Consider the following 14,572-nt stretch of genomic DNA (forward strand, 5'->3'; position numbering starts at 1 on the left):
CCGATTTACTGGCAATAATACACGCTGAATGCAGTGAGCTTATATTGTCCTCAGAGACCAAGTTTTTGCGCTAAATGCCTGGAACGTTTGCATTAACTTGAAAGAAGCACAAAATGTCATTCAACGAGGGACTGCCGCTCAGCCGCGCAGTCTCTGTTTCAACATTTTCTTAGGATTGTTTGTGCATGTGTCGCTTGCGTTCAGCCTGATCTGTTAACATGTTACACAAGCTATCTAATACAGCATTCTCTGTATATCTCGTAGTCGTTTCGAAAAAATTCTATGTTCCTGCTAGGAAGAGTGAAGTAGCAAGGTAATGCGCATTCAACATCAGCAAATTTTTACGCATACATCTGCGTTCTTCTTTTTTTTATTTGCTGTGATATGCAAACAGCTAACGGGTTCAATTAAGCAAGACCAGCTATCGTGTAACAGTACCTTACTAGGATCATCAGGTTCCTTCACAGGGGATTATTTTTATCACCCTTGCACAGTTAAGCGAACGAAAGCCATGTACCAAAATTGTAATTATATGAGGAGATTTATTTAGTCTAATAGGGGCCAATATCTTGTGTCAACTTAACAAATGAAGAGCAATAGAAAATTATGAAATCCACCTTTTAAATCACTGTTATGGCGTCGTGCGTTTAGAGAGTTACTGTGTCACATATGATCGTCATATAATACCCTATTTAGATTTTGATTTTGTTGCAGCGAAGTACCAGTAACCGTGATTTAATTGCGGGGCGCAATTAAGGGATAAGGAAAGAGCAGATTGGGTGAGGGAACAAACGCGAGTTAATGACATCCTAGTTTAAATCAAGAAAAAGAAATGGGCATGGGCAGGACATGTAATGAGATAACCGATGGTCATTAAGGGTTACGGACTCGATTACAAGGGAAGGGAAGCGTAGCAGGAGGCGGCAGAAAGTTAAGGGTGGGGGATGACATTAAGAAGTTTGCAGGAACAACATGGCCACAATTAGTACATGACCGGGGTAGTTGGAGAAGTATGGGAGAGGCCTTTGCACTGCAGTGGGCGTAACTAGGATGATGATGATGACGATGATGATGATGATGATGATTAATTCACCACAGTGGCATCACAACCACATATTAAAAGAACACCTGTTTGTGTAGCCTCTAAACGAAAGTCATGCAATTATCTGAATCATCAGAATTGATTTACCGTAATGTAGAGTGAGGCGTGATATGTGCATGCTTACGTTTTGTTGTTGTTGTTTTTTTCTACTGTTGAGTGGTGTTCACGCCACCCTGTTCATTGTTCGTGGTATCACAGTGACTGCGGAGTGATCGAGTGATCGTGCAAGTCACTCAAGCACGGCATTCACGTATCGGTACTTCCACTCTATTTGTTTAAAACGAGGAAAATACTTTTTATGAGGTACTCGTAACCCGAAGCGATGATTAAGTTGGTATGCTTGTGGTGAGCGGAGGGGGGCAATAATCACACATCGTTTGCGTCAATGGCACGCAGTCACTGATCTTAACAAAGCGCGAAGATGACCGCGCAAGACTAAATGCTTTTGTGCACTGTCGAAAAATCCAGACGAGCATCTCCGACTGCGCTACAAGCCCAGAAGAAACGGTGTTTAAGGATATTCACGCCGTACACGAACATGCACACACGTAGCAGCCAGCAGACGACGCGCGGTGACATATCCACACTATCCGTGCATTGTGCCTGCGCCCGCCAGTTGGTGACGCAGGTGAGACTGCTCCAGCTGGTGGCCAATAACTGCAGCATCAAATATTACACTAGTGTGATCACAGGCGTGCTTATCAACGACCGCAGCCTGATGACAAAGTGGAGGGCAGCTTTTTGCATTCGAGTTGGAAGTGTCTATATCGGTTCTCTCGTCACTGCTAATTTGCTGCCCCAAAATTCGCGTAGAGAAGCATGCGCCTACTAGCCCAGCAACGTGCTTTATTCAGAGGCTACTGGAATAAGTGTGCCGGACGGTGCCCTCCTGCTGTAGCGCCGCGTGACGAAAAATTGTGTGAGGGCGCTGCGAATGAACTGCATTGGGGTGGAGACGTGCTTCGCGGCATAATCAACGCACTTAATTGGGGCGCTCATACCGATTGAGCATGTACACTCTTACAATGGTGCTTTATTTCAACTGCAAATTTATAGTGATACCCTTTTGCCACGTATTTATATTTGGGGCATGGATTATACAACTCGACATGCTCAATTTTGACAAATTTGCCGGTAAACGATAAGCTGCATTGACATATGCACGACATGTACATAATAGAAAAATTACCACATAAATCAAATGCACTAAATTAAAAAGTGAACATGCTTTACCATAATAAGCGCGTTAGCATTAAGAAACACAACACCACCATGCCTTTTTGCACGGTGGTGCCATGAAAGCACGGAGGTTTCGCACCTTTGCTGTTATTTGTGCATGATTCTCTCTTTCGAAGGAGGTTGTTAACCGGGAACACGCAGTAAGTATTTAATCTTAGACTTCGTATCGTAAGTACTGCTATAAGCTATCTGACACAGGTGAACCTCAAAGCAGGCAAGTTCTAACAGCGACAGCAATGAAGCAAGAGTTCGCAAACATTGGCGCTTTAAAATAAAGTTCAGTTCAGTTCAGTTCAGTTTATTACCTTAAAGGTCCCCCATAGGGGCATTACATAAGGGGTGGGTTTTTATAAGATAGCAAAACATCGTCAGAAATAATTATTTAACAAAATGGTTGGTTACAAGTTCTGTGAACGAATTACAGAACTTGAAGTCGTATTAGCGATGTTGGCGGCAAGGCCATTCCAGTCTGTGGCGGTACGGAAGAAAAAGGAGGCTGCGAAGGTGGTTGTCCGTGCACGTGGGCGTGCCACTTGAAGTGGATGGCTGGTGCGATGAGATATGCGTGCTGCTGCTGTGATGTAAGGCTCTTGATTAAGGGAAGAAAAGAAGAACGTGTGGAACAGGGAAAGACTGGAAATGCGGCGTCGACATGAAAGTATTGATGAGCCCGATTCTGATTTCAGTGATGAAACGCTGACGTCGTATGAATATGAGGTATGAATGAATCTAACAGCACGATTTTGAACTGATTCTAATGCGTCGATGAGATATGCTTGATGCGGGTTCCAGATAGCTGACGCGTATTCCAGTTTCGGCCTGACAAGTGACTTATATGCTAGTAATTCTAAATCTGATGGGACCTGCCGTAGGTTCCGTTTTAGAAAACCTAAGGTTTTGTTAGCTGCAGAGATAATGCTAGTGACATGTGCGCGCCAAGACAAATCGTGAGACAGGGTTACACCTAGATATTTATAGGATTCTACTGATTCTAATGGTGTGGTATTTATTTCATATGGGAAGAAGGAAGGGTTGGGACGGCGGGAGAAGGACACGAATTTACATTTCTTGGCGTTAGGGGTCATCAGCGAATTACTGCACCATTCTAAAACACTGTTAAGATTATTTTGGAGTGTATTATGGTCAGATGAGTTATTGATAGAGCGGCAGATGACGCAGTCGTCTGCAAACATGCGTATATTACAGGAGACACACTGAGGTAAATCATTAATATATATTAAAAATAACAGGGGACCAAGAACAGATCCTTGGGGCACACCACAGGTTACTGGGAGGGGACTTGATAGGTTACCGTTGATAAAAACCATTTGTGTGCGATTAGACAAAAATTCATTTATCCAGATTTAGAACGTTAGGGTCCAAGTTCAACAGCTGAAGTTTTAGTAGCAAACCTTGGTGGGATACTTTATCAAATGCCTTTGCAAAATCTAGAAAGATTGCGTCAGTTTGTACATTGATGTCAAGGTTAGTATGCAAGTCATCAGTTCTCCACAGTGACCAGAAGCTCGCCGCGTTTCAAGAACGAGCCCTGCGGGCGTACGTGCGGTCACTTCAGGCGGACATATCCCCGGGCTGGCCACTCCAACGGCAGCGGCATTCCAGGTTCGCGTTGTTGCGGAGCTTCATCGCTGGTGGCTGAAGAGGGCTCATATTACCAATGCCACCTGCTTCGGGGGACAAAGGTTTCTTTTTTTTTTTTATTCAAGTACCCTAAAGGCCCATGCGGGCATTACATAGGGGTGTTACAATGAATTATTGATATATACAGTATACGCATTTAAACAGATAATGCATGCTACAATAAAAAGAACACAAGCTGAAAAACGGGAAAACAAAGAAAAGAAACCAGTAAGAGCAATACAACGACACCTCCTAAACGCTGAAGATACATATAGATTTAAACTGGGTGTTACACAAAATCAGCGTAGCTTGGTCACTTTATACAAGGAAAAATACTTGATAAAAACGTACACATACAATAACATACTGCATAAACAATGAAAATCACAAGTAGAACAAATTTTATGCAGTACAGGTGACCCTGCGCTAACCCAGAACAAAACCATTTGCGCAAACATCAAAATATGGCGAGGGAGAGAAAAAAAAATACAAGGCGCGCAACAACACAGTGATGCCTATAACAAATGAGCACGAGAATACTATGTTAGTACGTTAAAGTACTGTTTTAGTTTTGCTAGAAAATCATCGTGACTTAGAGCTGACACGATTTCATGAGGTAGCATATTCCAATGACATATCGCGAGAAAGAGGGGCGAGTGTCTCAAGAAGTTAGTGCGCGCAAGAACGGGCTGCACTTTAAAGGAATGATCAAGGCGCGGGAAGATACGATGGGCGGGCCTGATGTGGCATGCGCTGAAAGACTACCCGCAGTGATGTAGCTTGTGAAAATGGGAAAGAAGTCCTATCAGCCTTCGATTTTCTAGTGAGGGGAGATTTAGAGATATCTTTATGTTAGTGATGCTAGAATTTCGTGAGTAATTTTTCGTGATGAAGCGGGCTGCTCTGTTTTGTACCGACTCCAGCTTGTTTATGAGGTACGATTGATGCGGATTCCAAATAAAAGACGCGTACTCCATTTTCGAACGAACTAGTGTCGTATAGGCTAATAATTTAGTGGACTTGTTTGCCGAGTAAAGGTTACGCCTAATGTAGCCAAGGGTTTTACAAGCACTGCTAGTAATCGCATCGATGTGATGATTCCATGAAACGTTTGAAGATAAATGAATTCCCAAATATTTTATTGTTTGCGCATGTGCAATACTAATGTCGTTTACAGTGAAACCTCGGTATAACGAACAGTTAAAAAGTCAGAAATTAGTTCGCTATATCCATAATTCGTAATATAAAATTTCGTAAAAAATACATGCAAGAGGAGCAAAATTCAATCAGAGAAGGCACAGCAACTCGAACGATGCTTACTTGGGTCACGTTCATTTATTTAAGCACAAAGAACTGCGTTATCGCGGCCTGCTTCTTGGTGTTGATCGCATTCCGTATCACGCCCTGTTCCACAGTTTGCAAACACTCAACAAGGGCAAGCCCACTGCCCTCAATAGCACTGCAGTGGCGGCGCAGTAAATCCAACGCAGCAAGTGCTTCTTGTGAAGTCGGAATGTTCTCATCGTCTACAGGGTCAGCCTGAGCTTCGTCTGCGGGATGTTCAGAGACTTCCGCAGCGATTTCGGCGTCCGTCAGTACAGCCGTGGTCGCTGAGATGTCGTCGCCACCTAAGTCTTCTACAGTCATTGTTGCGGGCATGTCACCAACAAAACGCGAAAAATCGTTCCAGGCCTCATCGAGCTCACGGAGCTCTGCTTCTGCTTCGTCGGGATCACGATCACGCCGCTGCCGCCGCTGCTGAAGCGGCGCTGTCAGAGGTTGTGAGATGCGGACGATTTCTTTGGCTGTCAGCTCTCGATGACGACGTGGCTCTGCGGCGCTGTCAGCGCCTGCGAGGTAGTCCTAAGCATTTGCTGCGCCGCACAACACCCTTGTAGTGCAACGAAGCCTGCCGCCTGCTATTAAAGTGAGGTAGGGCTTGGCGTCGCGAAGTTCGTTATATCCGTTTTATGCCAAAAAGCGTTCGCTATAGGAAGTTAAAAATACATGTGTTTGACAAAAATATTTCGGAAGAGTTCGATATATTCAATAATTCGTTATATGCGTGTTCGTTATATCGAGGTTTGACTGTATTACGTAACGGATAACCCTAGGGTTACCGGATCTAGTGAAGGCTATTGCCTTAGTTTTTGAAACATTTATTTCCATTTGCCACTGTTTACACCAGCCGGTAATTTTCGCGAGGTCAAATTGCAAAATGTCAGTGTCGAAAGTGTTAATTATTCGTCTATAAATTACGCAATCATCTGCAAATAGTCTTATCGTAGATTTAATATTATTGCTGATGTCGTTGACGTATAGCAGGAATAAAGTTGGTCCCGATACAGATCCCTGCGGCACTCCGGATTTAACTAGTGATCGCGGAGAAGAAAATTCATTAGTAGTTACGAATTGGTACCGGTTGGTTAAAAAGTTACCAATCCATTTCGTAATCCTACTGTTTATGTTAAAATGGTGAAGTTTTAATAATAAACGCTTATGAGCTACCTTATCAAAAGCCTTCGCAAAATCAATAAATATGGCGTCAATTTGTGACGAGTCGTTGATAGCTTGGTGCAGGTCAGAGACTAACTCGAACAACTGCGTCTCACATGAGCGGCCCCGTTGGAACCCGTGCTGATTAATGAAGAGGAGATTGTGATCGGTTAGGTATTTCGTAATTGCTGATGATATAATGTGTTCTAAAAGTTTACATGGAATACTGGTCAGTGAAATAGGTCTGTAGTTTGAGACAGATGACGGGTCACCAGACTTAAAGATTGGAATGATTTTAGCTATTTTCCATTCGTTAGGAACACATCCTGAATCAATAGATTGTTGAAAAAGAGCAGCGAAAATGCGAGATATCACTGGTTTAGTCATTTTTAGAAGTTTTGGACAAATTCCGTCTGGACCGGGAGCCGAGCTGTTAGAAAGACGATCAATAGCAGCTACAATGCCCTTTTGGGTGATAACGATATCACTCATGATGGAGGTAACAGAAGCGAGTTCAATGTTAGCCGGAACGGGAAGTTCACTTGTAAAAACAGAACAGAAGAAATAATTTAATGCAGTCGCGACCTCCATTGATAAAAGGAATTCATTGTCTTTCTTTATGGAAATGAAGCCTGATGAGAGCGTCGGCGGCACCCCGTCCAAGGAATCGAGCTACGACTCGCAGCGTGCATGCAGCTGAGGGCAACATTTAGCGGCTGCCTTAAGTGTGTGCCTTCAACAGTTCTCCACAGAAGATCGACCCGCTCCGGCCGCGCGCAAGGCAGCTTCGAGCAACGCCCTGTAGCTAGAGGCGTTATCGCGAATGGAACTAGAGAGTGCTACAATTCGTCTTTTACCTACGTCACAATATTTGTGTCGGGCGCTCCCACTATACATTATCCGGGATTTTAACCCTGCATTCTCGTAACGATCGCAGTGCGCTTTTAATCGATATAAGTATAATAAAATTATTCTTTTGCACGCTGCAAGCAGTCGCCGCGAAAGCTTTAGCTCCTGCATTCTTGCGTAAGGCTCTGACACCAAGCAAGCATGAGTGGCATTTCACACTGACCATGGACACAGGCACCAACAAAATCAATTAATGGGCCAGGGGAGTCTGCACGAGACTGCAGCATTGTATTTTATATCGAGCGAGCAGCCATTTACAGGCACTTTAGTATTTCCTCCCTCGCAGTCAATAGCTAACACATAATAATTTAGGTTTCATGCACAACATCGTTGAAGGGGGCACCAGCTCTGATAGGAACGTCTGAACATGCTTCTCGTGTAGCTGTGTGAGCATCGGACAATTATGGCAGCTCAAGGACCCACACATTCCGCGAAAAAAGAAAATCAAGTGCGGCACTGACGCGTGCGCAGCCCTGTTTCTGTGCGCGCTAGTCTTATGCTGCTTTCTCGTTACGCCATCACGAGTACTTGTGTGCGGATCATTCATATGCATGAAAACACAGGACGCGAAAGCCGTCAAGTTCCGTGAAGACTTGTTTATTTGCCGGAGCGGGACAATCACTGCTCATGTTACGAAGTCGACACACACCAGCACGTCTTCTGCTTAGCGTTCATTCGTACCGAAAACGAAGTCTCGGGTACGGGTTGACCTCTGTGGACTTTCTGTTCATGAAGTAAACCGAGCAGACAACAAATGAAGACACAGCAAGGTCGTAAACGGCAGTGTTCTGCTGTTATCGCATGGCCGCAATGCGTGGAGGCAAGACGCACACTATCGTGCTCTTCACAACAAAGCGAATACCCACCCGAGCAAGCTTGCTGGTCTTCGTACGAAGTCTAGTCTTTCCTAGTCAAAACCAGTAGTCGCTGGTTGTTGGAGCAGCCGACGAGGACGCAGTGCGGTTCGGATAAATAACCTTTGTACATTGCGCTCAGCTGATGCAATCAGAACACGTCTAAAGCATACAGCTCAGCAGAGGCGGCAAGAATCCATCAAAAACGCGTAGCATTCGCACGCCGCAACTTTCTCCCGGCTCCCACAGCCCTCACCAGAAGGCTGCGTCTGGTGTCGAGAATAGTGGTGCGGTTGACGCTCGTGCTACGAGGCTATTATAAAGAATGTAGTCTATTGGCGACATTAACCAAATTCTCGCCCCCTAGCGGCCGCGCTGAGAAACAGCGGATCCAGGTCCAAGCTTGAAGCGAAAGAGGTCCTTCTATCACGCCATGCGCTGAATGCCTCGTAGTTCTCAAATCGTAGGGATGTGGCCGCGCGAAAGCCTGAAAATGGAAAAAGAAAAAAAATACGGATGTCGAAATACGTGTTGTGTACTGTTACGCGTGTCATGACGGTGGAAAGTCACAGTAAAGTTTCGTTCGTTCTCCGTCCTCGCTTCACCGTTGGAACTTGAAGCTTCTCGGACGATGATCGGCAGTTGTTGATCAAACGCAGGCAGGAAACGATGAGGTCAGATGTACACGGCTGTGTTCTGGTACTTGAAAAGATGAAAACAACTTTTCAACCTCCTCAAACCATATCGGAACGTCAGCGTCACACGGCAACCGGTATGCCTTAAGCACTTTAGCACATTTCGCTATTCCATCCGTGATGGCACCGCGCCGATCGCTTCCTTCCGACACCGAAGGCGGCCTGCTCGACTGCTCGAGCTCCGCTCTCCGTAGAGCAATGCGCTCGCACTCTAGCTGTAGGCGCACCTTTTCCAGCTCCAGCTCCAGGCGTCTCACCGCCATGGCTTCTGGATCCGTCGTGCTCGGAGCCTGCGAAGCGCCTTGCGTCTGACTATCCATTTCAGTATCCGACGTCTCAGACTCGGTCTCTCCGATGCGTTGTAGTTCCTGCCGTCTCTGACCCTCTGTTTGTTCAGATGCAGTATCAATGTTTACGTTAGCCTCACTCGCATTTGCTGCTCTGCGCGCGAACACCATTAACCCCACTGAACAACAGCCATGCCAACCTAGACAAAACGCAAGGAATCCCGCTCACCCGTTGCTGCTGGGGGCGCCGCCTGACGTCCTCGTCCAGATGAATTGCAACCGTTGCGGAATTGGCTGGTAGCCCTCTGATGCCTTGCGCCTGGCTCGCTGCTCGTTGCTCGTTGTGGGGCTTGCCGATCCTGTCGTGCTGCGCCAGTAAAGTTTCGTTCGTTCTCCGTCCTCGCTTCACCGTTGGATCTTAAAGCTTCTCGGATGATGATCGGCAGTTGTTGATCAAACGCAGGCAGCAAACGATGAGGTCAGATGTACAAGAAATATTTATAAGTAAACTTTTCTATATACATGGCAGGTAAAACAAATACATTACAAAGTTGAACAATTGAGAAACAGTCTCACTCTTTTACTGTCTCAATGACTGTTAGAGCCCAGACTCGTTTTAACGTACATAGTACGGAGACTTGGCTGAAATCAGGATTGCTGATAGATCAGTGAGCCTCCGTACTATGTACGTTAAAACGAGTCTGGGCTCTAACAGTCATTGAGACAGTAGAAGAGTGAGACTGTTTCTCAATTGTTCAACTTTGTAATGTATTTGTTTTACCTGCCATGTATATAGAAAAGTTTACTTATAAATATTTCTTGTACATCTGACCTCATCGTTTCCTGCCTGCGTTTGATCAATAACTGCCGATCATCATCCGAGAAGCTTTAAGATCCAGCGGTGAAGCGAGGACGGAGAACAAACGAAACTTTACTGTCACCAACGTATGATTTCATCTTGTCGCGAAAGAATCTACGGCGCTCATTGGAGAGCGACACTTGGATAAGAAACTTCGCGTTGGAAAAGATGACAACCGATGCTACTGTAGTGGGGATGAAGCTACACGTGCAGCAGTGGGACACTGTCCGGGCGGGAGGTGCGTGCGCAGATCGCGAGCTGTTGACGCCGGCTGAGATTTTCTTTGCTGTGCCCGTCATGCCGTCCTTCCACCTGCCGTCCAACGTTAATAAGCCCCCTTTCACTAGCCATATATGCCCGTTTGTTCAAAACATTTCACTAGAGACTTCTTTATTCCCGGCGAGCAGAAGATTGCCTTCAATGTCTTGGTGACGTTTCAAATAGCGGAGTCTGACTTGTTTAAGCTGGCGCTTTAATAAATTACAGTGATCTACGTTCAAGCTTCATTTGCGTTTCTTCGTTTGCAGCTTTCTGCCTCAGCATTAGTGTCACTAATGCTTTAGGCAGCAGGAATATTATCGCTAGTATACTTTCGTCTGCAGGCACGGTAGCAGGAACGATGACTGGCTGAGAAGTTCTGAAGTTGATCATGACTCATGTTATGCTGCGAGGTGACATATCGTTTTCATAGCACGTTTTAGTTTATAAGTGCAAGCAGAAAATGTTGTTTTCTCATTCAATGCGTGGAGTTGTCAGTTTATTTGGTCGCAAGAATATTTGAGGCAACAGTAAACAGCACTCCACCCAGCTTTGGAGAGTTCGACCTGCGCACAACACCGCTAGTTTGCTTTCCGATGCTGTGCACACCCCTAAACTCCATTACAACTATTTCAGATCAAGTCATGTATGTACACTAATACGAAGGATTTTGCCCCCTCCCCCCCAGAAGAAGAAACTTCGCTTAATTTTGGAAACCTCTTGGAAAAAAAAAACTCAACTTGTTCCGATTGGTGGTTATTTCACTTCTTGCGTTTCCTTTGGGTTTGAGAATATTTACGCGCGGTGGGTGTCTGCTATGTTCGCAAACCAGGGCCCTACCTCGAACAATGCGTAATGCAAGCATGAACAAGCACCAGTCATCAGACACAGATGACCTTATCACACGTACCAGTTAACTATAGAAGGTGCGGCTCCGATTCACAAACGAAACTCTCATTTGTTTTTATCCCTGAGACACACTGACCAGGTAACTTTACAATTTTAGCGTCAGTGCAGAATATCCTTATTTAGCTTCCTAAAGCATGACGGACGTTGCTGCCTATATATTGTGAGATGCTGTATGAGATATACTAAAACACAGGTCGCAATGCGGAGTTGGGTATGAAGGTCGAAAACAGTCGAGTATCGTACTTGCACCCGTGGAGCAACACCGCAAACAAGTGATTGCACCTTTCGGAGGCCCGCTAAGCACGCACACCTCCTTTTTTTAAAACCTCCGGCTTGCTTGAAAAGCTCTTTGCCTTTAAAAAAGAACTCTGAGGCGGCTCGCTGGGCAGGCCGGACGCTTGCAGGCACAGCGCGACAATCTCCGGAATTTCATCGCCGAAACATTTGAGACCGGTCAAAATAAGGTGACAGGCAGCAAGGACTCTTTCGGCGTCGACGTAACACCTCGATTCGACGCCACGAACGAGAGACGCGCCAGCGCAGCGCCAAGCGAAAGAATCGCCGTGAACCTGGATGTCGGAGCCATGTTTATTTATTTGGACATCGTTGCAAGCACAAGTAACGGATTCTGCAGTTGCCAACACCCGCTAATTAGGATATCGCGCCTTCTGCTTTTTTTAAAGCATGGGCTGGAAAATGAAATTTACCACGGCTTACGGGTCAAACATTAATATATAGAATAGGCAACTAAAACTGTTTTCGGTGCCAGAGGATCGACTGCAATAAAGGTCAACGTATGACACATTCCGCATTCTGCAACGCGAGGAAGACGCAGACAAGAAAGAAATCTTGCGGTGCATTTCTTGTTTTGTTTTTGCAAGAATACTCCGCGCGAATCTGATAACATGGCGCTGTATGAAGCAGATATGTTTGGGTGCGTGTTCTGCGATATCGTGTTCACCCGGAGCTGCCTGCGGATTTCATCTAGTCTGTTAGCTGTTGTTGCATTCTTTTAATTTGTTCGGTATAGCCAAGGCGTTTGAGGAGTGCTCGGCCCGTTGATGTTTGCAGGAGCCTTTCTTTTTGTGCATGAAGCTGAGCTTCCTGTTGCTCTTGGAAAGTATTGTGCACCCCCAAGGCAAGGGGTGCCATCTTTCAGTGCCGTCTTGCACGCTTTCCGAATAATTACTTCCTGAAGCAAGGTTTGAGTACGGGATAGTTGGTATTCCATGGTATAAATCGTCACTTACAGCGCATACATAGACGGAGGACAAAAAAGGACGACGTAGATAAGCGCTGACTTCCAACTGATTTTTATTTTCAGAAACAAACGTATATACCATGAAACACCAAGACAAAAGCGCCCTCTACGAGCAGCAACCCGACATGAGAATGCATTCAGAATTTATTACCTAAGATGAACGAGAGCGCATGTTCGATCTCAGGAAAACCAGTTCTTTGTCTGTTAGTGCGATTGATGGCTTACTAACCGAGTCGCCATCGGCAATCGCTGCTGCTTCAATGATAATTCTGGTAGTTTCATTGGAATGCCTAGCTAAGATAGTCGTCTCCTCAAAAATTGGGACGCAGCCGCATTGTGCGCAGTGAATACCTAGGAAGCCTTCCCGCCCTTCACGCACTTTATTGCTGTGTTCTTGTAACCTAACGTTGAGACATCTACCAGTCTCCCCTGTATAAGACCTACTGCATTGCAGGGGTATCTTATACACTACACCTTTCGAACAACCTGTAAACTTCTTCCTATGATTAATGAAGTAAATACTACGTTTCTTAGCAGCAGGATGGGTTCTGACACAAAGCTGGGCAAGTTTTTTTGGAACAGAGAAAACAACGTCGATACCTGCTCTTTGTCCTATTTTCTTAACTTTGTGGGATATTCCATGGACGTACGGGATAACAACTGTTTTTCTTTTTTTTTTTTACTTCGTTCATGTACCTCAGACTCAAAGCTGTGAGGATCGGTGCTAAACTTATTACGCAGGCTTTCCGAAACTGAGACCAGAAGGTTGTTCGGGTACCCTGCAGCCCTCAACCGAGCTATCTGCGCACTGAAACTGGGTTCTATCAAATTATAACATGATTTCGTTACTGCATTATGCAAGCAAGCCTGAACGATACCTCTCTTAACGATTTTTGAATGGGCAGATGCATAGGATAACAGAGGCTTGTTAGCTCGCGGCTCGTACATCCAGTACACATGTTGCCGTCGTCCTTTTTTGTCCTCCGTCTATGCATGCGCTGTAAGTGACGGTCTATACCATAATTACTTCCGCTTGTTTCTCTTCTTGACGATTGAGCCATTGGTGCGCTAGACTATACGTGAATCTGCTGATGTCTAGGTTTCCTACTAGTTTCAATGTGTCCTGCTCCCCTAGTACTGTCCGACTAGTGCCGGTAGTCTTAATCATTGTGGTAATTTGTAGCGTTGTATTTTTGAGGAGCGTCTGGGTGTGATTGCTCCGTTTGCAATCACACCCAGACTGCCACATCGCCAGTACTCTTATCGGGGTCTTCTCGGACATCTCGTGGCCCTCGAGGTACACGTTGTGGCGGAGACTTCTGTCCGTGTGTACCATCCTATACAGTTTGTGTCTCCAGATATTTATTAGCTTGGATTTCTCCGTTGAGCATTGTAGGCTTCTTTCTTTAGTATACTGTTCGACGCAGTTCGCAGCTTCTTTGAGTTTTGCTTCCTTTTCCCCCAGGGAGCCCTTGGTGATCCAAATGGTAATGTCATCGTCGTACATTGCATGTGTGATGTCCGGAATGTTCTCTAATTTTCTGGAATGTCCAATCACGACTTTGGTAAAGAGCAACCGTGAGATTACTGATCTCTGAGGTGTGCCCGTATTGGAGACTTGGTAAATATTTGTGCGGGCATCGTAGCTGTTCTTTCTGACAGGAATAACATAACAATAACATAACAATAATGATAACATAGCAGAATGAAAGCCGACACTGCTGCCGCAATGCATGCGCAATCACCGCGCGGCACAAAAAGAAAGAAAGAAGAAAGAAAGCCATTACTCTTAAGACGTAAATTCACATCATATGCAACTAATTAGGAACACCATTTGAGTGCTCCAATCACAAATACCTGTGCGATGAAGTAGTACGAACGACCCCGCCAAGTAGTATCGCCAGCTGTTTCCATCGGCACGACCTTGATGCGGTCGAATCCACTTCGATCGCACCACCGACACAATATTTTTCGTCATTGAGCGCCTCACGACAAATCATGCGCCACCCCGTCCACTCGCCCCACTGAGCATTATTCTAGTACTCTAGTTTTATTGAATGAT

Source organism: Dermacentor albipictus, chromosome 7 (assembly GCF_038994185.2).
Source record: "Dermacentor albipictus isolate Rhodes 1998 colony chromosome 7, USDA_Dalb.pri_finalv2, whole genome shotgun sequence".
In the NCBI taxonomy this organism is placed as follows: Eukaryota; Metazoa; Arthropoda; class Arachnida; order Ixodida; family Ixodidae; genus Dermacentor; species Dermacentor albipictus.